The sequence below is a fragment of the Pecten maximus genome, chromosome 12 (genome assembly GCF_902652985.1).
Source record: "Pecten maximus chromosome 12, xPecMax1.1, whole genome shotgun sequence".
Classification (NCBI taxonomy): domain Eukaryota; kingdom Metazoa; phylum Mollusca; class Bivalvia; order Pectinida; family Pectinidae; genus Pecten; species Pecten maximus.
Genome location: NC_047026.1, coordinates 17,335,218 through 17,344,919, shown reverse-complemented (window position 1 = coordinate 17,344,919; position 9,702 = coordinate 17,335,218).

Genomic DNA, 9,702 nt, shown 5'->3' with positions numbered 1-9,702 from the left:
ACAAAAACAATGTCGTCTTAACATTTGACAGAAACAACAATAAGCTATAAACATTACATGTATTTTTCGCAATAAAATTGATATAGTGTCCTAATAGTAGGAATGTATGCGATGTTTGTCCATGGACAAAAACAAGCATGCTGAACCACAGGGGCTTGGCACGATTTTCCAAATGATAGTCTATATACTATATACATATATATATAGACTATCATTTGGAAAATCGTGCCAAGCCCCTGTGTGCTGAACATTGACGGAAATGTTCTCTACACACAAAAAACTAGTAATTTCAAACTAGGTCATGGGATTGATTGGTTGTCTAAAGACTGCAGTTCAGACGGAAAGCAGTGACACAAAATGTCACCTTTGTCAAACATCAGATTAAAGTGGCTGGTTTTGCGTAACTATACTTTCTTCTAAAATTCTTAAATCTCACACCATTCATTTAGCATTACTCTGCAAGTGTGTATGTTCTCTTAACACACATAAAACAGACAATGTGTAAATGCGAGTACCCATTATATTTTCTTATTTTTTTATATATATATTTTGTTTAAATTTTAATTTTATTTTTTATTATTTTTTTTTTTTTTTTTTTTTTTCAAATCCTCATTTATCAAGAACAAGAGGGCTACACAACTAGTTAACAGTTTGCTTGGACCTGTAAGGCTGGTAAAGGTTGATCATTGGCCTTTATCTTGTCGGAAATGATATATTTCGCATTAGTATCATTTTGTACCGCTTTACTATATATACCGTCATTGTACATCGTTGAGGTCACTCTCACGGTATACCCAGCTACCACATTTCTTCTGATAAATACCCATGTGTCTTAATCTGTTTAGTGGGGTCTTATCGTCTATAATATTAAAAGTTTAAAATCTAGCGTCACCAGACGTTGTCTGTTCCTGTAGTTCAACATGATAGAAATGCTTCTTCAACATTCAAGCATATCATGCACATTTTCGCCTCTTAGGTATCAACACTTTAGACCTTAGTACAGTACTGATGGCGAGTCCTATAAGAACGCAACAGCTGTATGATGCGGGTTAATTAATTTATGATTCTACTGTAGCTTGCTCTCAAAGGAAAGGTACGAATAGTTTGTCTTTTGTACACTACTTTTACTGGTCCTGGAAAGCTGAAGTTATTTTACGCCAAATTCCAATCGCCATTGACCTAATTTCAATTTCAATGATCATTAACCTAATTTCAATCCACAATGACCTAATTCCAAGCCTCGTTGACCTAATTCCATACCACAATGACCTAATTCCAATCATTATTGACCTAATTTCGACCGTCATTGACCTAATTCCAATCATCATTGACCTAATTCCGATCATTTTTTTTTTTTTTTTCTTTTTTTTTCTTTTTTTTTTTTTTTTTTTCGTACTCAGAGTTGGCTCATATAGTCACATCTTTGGTAATTCCATCAATACAAATAATAAATAATAATACTTTTTTTTTAAATAGATAAACCTTGCGAGGTGCGTGTTAGTATTTATTAGTTCGTGACGTTAATTGTCTAAAATGTCTGTAACTGCATACGTGCTATATTTTTTCATCTGACATCGAAGTATCTGGTGTTATTTAGAGCACCGAGCCATTTCATCATCGTACAATAATTATTAATATTATTATTAATATTTCTTCTTTTTTTTTTCATTCATCATATTCTTTTTCTTTTAATATTTCTTGATTTAATTTACACTCTTAACTAGTATACTCTGCCGCTCTCTTTCATACACACATGTTTTATATATATAAACAACAGTAAAGTGTCACTTTCTTTTCTCTCTTTCAGGACATCTTCATGCGTTCTCTTTCACACTCACTCGGTTAAATTTACGTGTTGTTAATTTTGATAGTTTTGTTAGTAATAATTTTTATAATATTGAAATCTAGAAACAAACAAAAAAAAGAAAGGCGAACAAAGTTTTTTCCAGCGGTTGGGGAGCCCCCTACCAGCATGGATAACCTTTGGTTACATCAACATTGTGTCTCTTTTAAAACAAACAAAGGTTATATATATATGTATATACATATATACCTCTATAATAGACTGGTCAATCATATCAATAGCTCAGTCTCCGTGTTGGTCATATCAACTCTTACCACATCCTCCGAGCAATCGATATCATTGACCAGTCTTGTTCAATGTTTGACTCTTAATCGTCAAATATGTTAATTAATTTAATTGACCTTTATATTGTCAATAAAATATTTAATTATTCCCTTCTTTTTTATAATTGTTGTCTGTCCAACTAATAATAATTCTTCTTTGAAAATTCTTAAAATATTGATTGATTTCTTTTTTTGATCACTTCGATGATAAGTTTTGAATATTGTATAGCCTATTAGTGTAAAAGTTATATTCAATTCTTTACAGTTAGTATGCTGATTTTTGTACCCCATGATAAGGTAATGTAATTTTCTAGGATTTATTGTATATCCATAACCTTGGAATAAATGTTCAATTTGCTGCCAAAATTCATTCAAGTATTTGCATTCTATGAAATAGTGTAAATAATTTTCTTGTATTTTACATACATGACACATTTCGTCTTCTTCTATTTTCCATCTATAAAGATGCCATTTTGCCGGGATAATATTATGAAATAGTTTCCATCTGAATATTTTTTGTTTGTTGTCTGCTAAACATTTAAATATAAAAATCATAAGATCAATGTAAGTTTGTGTATGTGCTATATCAAATGTATTTCTCCACAATTGCCTACAATGTGTTTGCTCAAATTTGTGAGAAACAAGTATGTCATATACACTCTTATTTGTAAGTTGTTCAACTGCAACATATTTTGAGTTTCTTTTATCATAAATCTGAATCTGCGCTGTTGTTTTAACTTTTGTATGTTTTGATATCTGTGACTTAATTGTCCGCTTCCATTCGAATGGTATAGCTTTTTTCAATTGCGTTATTTCACTAATCCAGTTTCGTTTATTTTTCAGTTTATGTAGTATATTTATTTCATCTATTTCATTATTTTCATTTAGGATATCATCTATAAATATCAGCCCGCTCGCAATGAAATTATCTATCAATAGACATTTCCCTTTAATTTTAATATTTCTATTCCTAATTCCGATCATTATTGACCTAATTTCGATCGTCATTGGCCTTATTCCAATCATCATTGATCTAATTCCAATAGTTTTTTTTTACCTAATTCTAAACATCAATTACCTAAGTACAATCATCATTAACCTAGTTCTAGTGAATTACCTGACAAAGCCTTTGATTGTTCTTTGAACAATAAGACGATGCTTTATATGTTAACAAGATATATCTATTATGTAAGTGAAATACAAGACACTGTGAAATATTACACAAAAATATTAAGAAAGGCAGATGACGGAGTATTTTTCGTTTATATTGAAATATGTAGGTTAATTCAGATGGCATTAATTCTACACCTATACTACGTTATCTTGCCTCAATATGAAATTGAACGCTTTAGTGACAAATGGATATTTTTTGTAAACTGACGTCACTCAATATTTACCATGTCAATAATGACACGAGTCAGCAGAAGTAAGTGATTAACTATGATAGCCTTGTAAACACAACATCAACAACTTCCGGTACACATGCAAGAAAACACATTTAAAGAAGAACAGATCGAATTTGTTTCTTGTACATTATCACATTACAATAAATGTCCGTATGATTAATATGGTATTTTATAACGTACTAATTAAGAGTGAATACAGTGTAATAGTATCCTGAAATTATGTAAACCATTAACAGAAAAAATACGATTAAAATTAAATCATGAATGAATGTAATTCAAGACAGCAATACAATGTGTTTTTGTCCTAGAGTTCTGGTAAGGAATATATTTTCCCTGTACGTATATGCGTATATGACCGCTACTGTTTTTAGAAAATCTTTTCAGTGCTCTAGTGACTCACTTGGGTTTTTTTTTTATCAAACTACGTACGACAAGTATGAAGGTCAGAGTGGTCAAAGTCACTATAACTTTCTTAGTATATTTAATGTCAGCACACCAGTGCCTTCATTCCTTAAAGGTTTTTCATCAAACTTCACACACTAAATCAACGACCATAATGTCTCGGACAAGTTTCAGTGTCAAGGCTGTTGGGTCAAGGACACCGTTACTATTTTTAGAAAACCATTGTCATTCGTTTGCGGCTCCATTCCTTGAGCGAGTTTGATCAAACTTGTAAAGGGCCATACTACACAAATGTATCTTTGGCGAGCTTGAGTTTCAAAGTTGTCGGGTCAAGGTCGCAGTTACTATTGTTAGAAAATCCCAGTTTCATTTTATATATTTTCTCTGTCATGATACTTAACATCACAATTTCTAATTATTAACACATAAAAATCAGTGACAAGCTAATTACATTGTATATTTTCATTTTCCCAAATGAACACCAAAGGATGCTCGTCTTTAGAAATCGGTAAACTGCAATATCTTGTAGTTGGGGCCGGTATAGGGGACATGTATTGTTTTATCAATAATGTTCCTGTGTAATAATAACCCGATTATTATTGAATTTGCCATCTCAGCAGCTTTAGTGCTTAAACATCAATATAAAAATGTACAATTGAGTATAAAAAAATCTCCATAGCTGTAAATAAATGTTAACCTGGAGAGTATAAGGTCACCTTACTAGCTCAGACTAACGGGGAAATTCCCTTTAGTCTAGTGGTGGGATGTTTGCCTTGAGGTCGCTAGTTCGAAGTTCGGCACGGGCAGGTTATTTTTCATTACTCAATCCTATTACATATATACATATAATAAATAAGATCACCATGTTTTATTTGTAGCTGTACTGTACACTATTATCATAATGTTTAGTGTATTGACAGTTAATGTCCGGCCTTCTATTCCATATTTTAGCACCTGTCCATTTTGATATGTCGGACTTTCTCTCTGGATTTTCACACATATTACAAGAACCACAGGCGCCTACTTCTGGTAAGCATTTATACCAAAAAATATATATTTATAATAACCAGAAACAGACGCCTGTGCAAGAACGAAACCTCTATGTGGTAACATTGTATTGTCCAATCGATATACGCGTGTATCAAAACATAGTGAACATGTGTTATCCATCTGAATCGTTCCTTTTGTACAATTATTAATGTAGCCTATTTTACTTTACTTTTATCCCACGAATGAAAACATACCAAGTGCTGAAAGTTAATACAAGGGCGAATGCACGCAATGCCCATCAGTAATTTAAAAAAAACTGTCACATGGTACAGTAAAACAGTCACGTGATCATGTAAATGTGCCATATAACATCCAAAAGGAAGTTCGGTGTGACGACACAGGGAAGTGTAGACCCACGAGATGATCACGGCTATACACACGTGGTCTACGATTATGACCTCGATCTGTAAGACAAAAAATCACCAGATTTATTTGACATCAAACTTCTGTTTTAATCACCTGTTTATTAATTCAGTTCTTCATAAAATCGTGTAAAACATTTATGACTCAAACTTGTTTTTTTTAGATGTTATCAGATTCAAATGACCCTATTGAAGACCGAATATCCGTATTTGAGACATGATTTCTGTTGGTTCATTATTACACAAGTCTCCCTACAAGCTTTATACGGAATATCAACTTATAAGACTTGGCTTTTGTTGAATATTGACAGTCTTATAATTTGATTACAGTAATAGGTTTGGTACATTTTGTAGTTTTATCTAATAACAATTTATACACAAGACCTTGGTAGATTTATCTAATTACAGTTTATATTACAAGACCTTGGTAGATTTATTCAATTATTTAACTAGCTTATATTACAAGACCTTGGCAGCTTTATCTAATTACAGTTCAGATTACAAGACCTTGGTAGCTTTATTTAATTACAGTTTATATCACAAGACCTTGGTAGATTTATCTAATTACAGTTTATATTACAAGACCGTGGTAGATTTACTTAATTACAGTTTATATCACAAGACCTTGGTAGATTTATTTAACTAGCTTATATTACAAGACCTTGGTAGATGTATCTAATTACAGTTTATATTACAAGACCTTGGTAGATTTATCTAATTACAGTTTATATTACAAGACCTTGGTAGCTTTATTTAATTACAGTTTATATCACAAGACCTTGGTAGCTTTATCTAATTACAGTTTATATTACAAGACCTTGGTAGCTTTATCTAATTACAGTTTAAATTACAAGACCTTTGTAGCTTTATCTAATTACAGTTTATATTACAAGACCTTGGTAGCTTTATTTAATTACAGTTTAAATTACAAGACCTTGGTAGCTTTATCTATTTACAGTTTATATTACAAGACCTTGGTAGATTTATTTAATTACAGTCTATATACATGTACAAGACCTTTTTAGCTTTATCTAATTACAGTTTATATTACAAGACCTTGGTAGCTTTATCTAATTACAGTTTATATTACAAGACCTTTGTAGCTTTATCTAGTTACAGTTTATATCACAAGACCTTGGTAGCTTTATCTAATTACTGTTTATATTACAAGACCTTTGTAGCTTTACTTAATTACAGTTAATATCACCTTTCTCTCTCAACACTACCGGGTAATTCAAATTCAAAATCGACAAAACGAGGGTAAGGTAAGAACAAAATTTATGTTTAGATGGAGACCATTGATAAAATACAAGGAGAATAGGACCATGTTTTCACGGAGGGGTAAGCATATTTCACATTAATAAGTAATAATATCAAGACATTGAAACTTTATTAAATTTCTTACATAACAAGAGATCCCAGAGGGATCTTGGCGTCCACCATTGAATGATCTTTATAGGTTCCATGTCAGATTGATCTTTTCTCTACTTTTCCCTTCCTCTAAGTCTTACTAATCTGTGTAAATTCAGAAACAGCCCTATAGTACTTTTCAAACAAAGGGAACCTATATAACAAATTTAAGATTTAGCGATAATGGCTGCCTGTCGGCCATGTTGTTTTCCGATTGGTTCAAAAATGCAATACCAGGGACCAAGGGGAACCTACATATGAAATTTGAGAAAGGTCCTTTCAGCAATTTCTGAGAAATAGCGATAACAAACTTCAATAGTCAAAATCCAAGATGGCTGCCTCTTGGCCATGTTGTTTTCTGATCAGTCCCAAAATGCAATATGCCTAATAGGAAACCAAGAGGAACCTACAAATTAAATTTGAGAAAGATCTCTTCTGTATTTTCTGAGAAATAGCGATAACAAACTTCAATTGTCAAAATCCAAGATGGCTGCCTGTCGGCCATTGTTGTTTTCCGATTGGTATCAAAATGCAATATGCATAACCAGGCACCGAGAGAAACCTACATATGAAATTTGAGAATGATCCCTTCATTATTTTTTTTCTGAGAAATAGCGATAACAAACTTCAATTGTCAAAATCAAAGATGGCTGCATGTCGGCCATTGTTGTTTTCCGATTGGTATCAAAATGCAATATGCATAACCAGGCACCGAGAGAAACCTACATATGAAATTTGAGAATGATCCCTTCATTATTTTTTTTCTGAGAAATAGCGATAACAAACTTCAATTGTCAAAAACCCAAGATGGCTGCCTGTCGGCCATGTTGTTTTCTGATTGGTCTCAAAATGCAATTTGCATAACTAGGCACCAAGAGGAACATACATGTGAAATTTGAGAAAGATCCCTTCAATACTTTCTGAGAAATAGCGATAACAAACTTCAATTGTCAAAATCCAAGATGGCTGCCTGTCGGCCATGTTGTTTTCCCATTAGTCTCAAAATGCAATATGCATAACTAGGCACCGAGGGGAACTTACATATGCAATTTGAGAAAGATCCCTTCAACACTCTCTGAGAAATAGCGATAACAATCTTCAATTGTCAAAATCCAACATGGCTGCCTGTCGGCCATGTTGTTTTCTGATGGTCTCAAAATGCAATATGCATAACTAGGCACCAAGAGGAACCTACATATGAAATTTGAGAAAGATCCCCCCAGCACTTTCTGAGAAATAGCGATAACAAACTTCAATTGTCAAAATCCAAGATGGCTGCTTGTCGGCCATGCTGTTTTCCGATCGGTCTCAAAATGCAATATGCATAACTAAGTACCGAGGGAAACCTACAAATGAAATTTGAGAAAGACCCCTTCAATACTTTCTGAGAAATAGCGATAACAAACTTCAATTGTCAAAATCCAAGATGGCTGCCTGTCGGCCATGTTGCTTTCCGATTGGTCTCAAAATGCAATATGCATAACAAGGCACCAAGAGGAACCTACATGTGAAGTTTGAGAAAGATCCCTTTGGTGCTTTGACTGCTTTCTGAGAAATAGCGATAACAAACTTCAATTGTCAAAATCCAAGATGGCTTCCTGTCGGCGATGTTGTTTTCCGATCGGTCTCAAAATGCAATAAGCATAACCAGGCACCGAGTGAAACCTATATATGAAATTTGAGAAAGATCCCTTCAATACTTTCTGAGAAATAGCGATAACAAACTTCAATTGTCAAAATCCAAGATGGCTTCCTGTCGGCCATGTTGTTTTCCGATTGATCTTAAAATGCAATATGCATAACTAGGCACCAAGGGGAACCTACATATGAAATTTGAGAAAGATCCCTTCAACACTTTCTGAGAAATAGCGATAACAAACTTCAATTGTCAAAATCAAATATAGCTGTCTGTCGGCCATGTTGTTTTCCGATCGGTCTCATAATGCAATATGCATAACTAGGCACCAAGGGGAACCTACATATGAAATTTGAGAAAGATCCCTTCAGCACTTTCTGAGAAATAGCGATAACAAACTTCAATTGTCAAAATCAAAGATGGCTACCTGTCGGCCATGTTGTTTTCCCATTAGTCTCAAAATGCAATATGCATAACTAGGCACCGAGGGGAACCTACACATGAAATTTGAGAATGATTCCTTCAGTACTTTCGGAGAAATAGCGATAACAATCCTCAATTGTCAAAATCCAACATGGCTGCCTGTCGGCCATGTTGTTTTCCGATTGATCTTAAAATGCAATATGCATAACTAGGCACCAAGGGGAACCTACATATGAAATTTGAGAAAGATCCCTTCAGCACTTTCTGAGAAATAGCGATAACAAACTTCAATTGTCAAAATCAAAGATGGCTACCTGTCGGCCATGTTGTTTTCCCATTAGTCTCAAAATGCAATATGCATAACTAGGCACCGAGGGGAACCTACACATGAAATTTGAGAATGATTCCTTCAGTACTTTCGGAGAAATAGCGATAACAATCCTCAATTGTCAAAATCCAACATGGCTGCCTGTCGGCCATGTTGTTTTCCGATTGGTCTCAAAATGCAATATGCATAACTAGGCACCAAGAGAAACCTACATATGAAATTTGAGAAAGATCCCTTCAGCACTTTCTGAGAAATAGCGATAACAAACTTCAATTGTCAAAATCAAAGATGGCTACCTGTCGGCCATGTTGTTTTCCCATTAGTCTCAAAATGCAATATGCATAACTAGGCACCGAGGGGAACCTACACATGAAATTTGAGAATGATTCCTTCAGTACTTTCGGAGAAATAGCGATAACAATCCTCAATTGTCAAAATCCAACATGGCTGCCTGTCGGCCATGTTGTTTTCTGATTGGTCTCAAAATGCAATATGCATAACTAGGCACCAAGAGGAACCTACATATGAAATTTGAGAAAGATCCCCCCAGCACTTTCT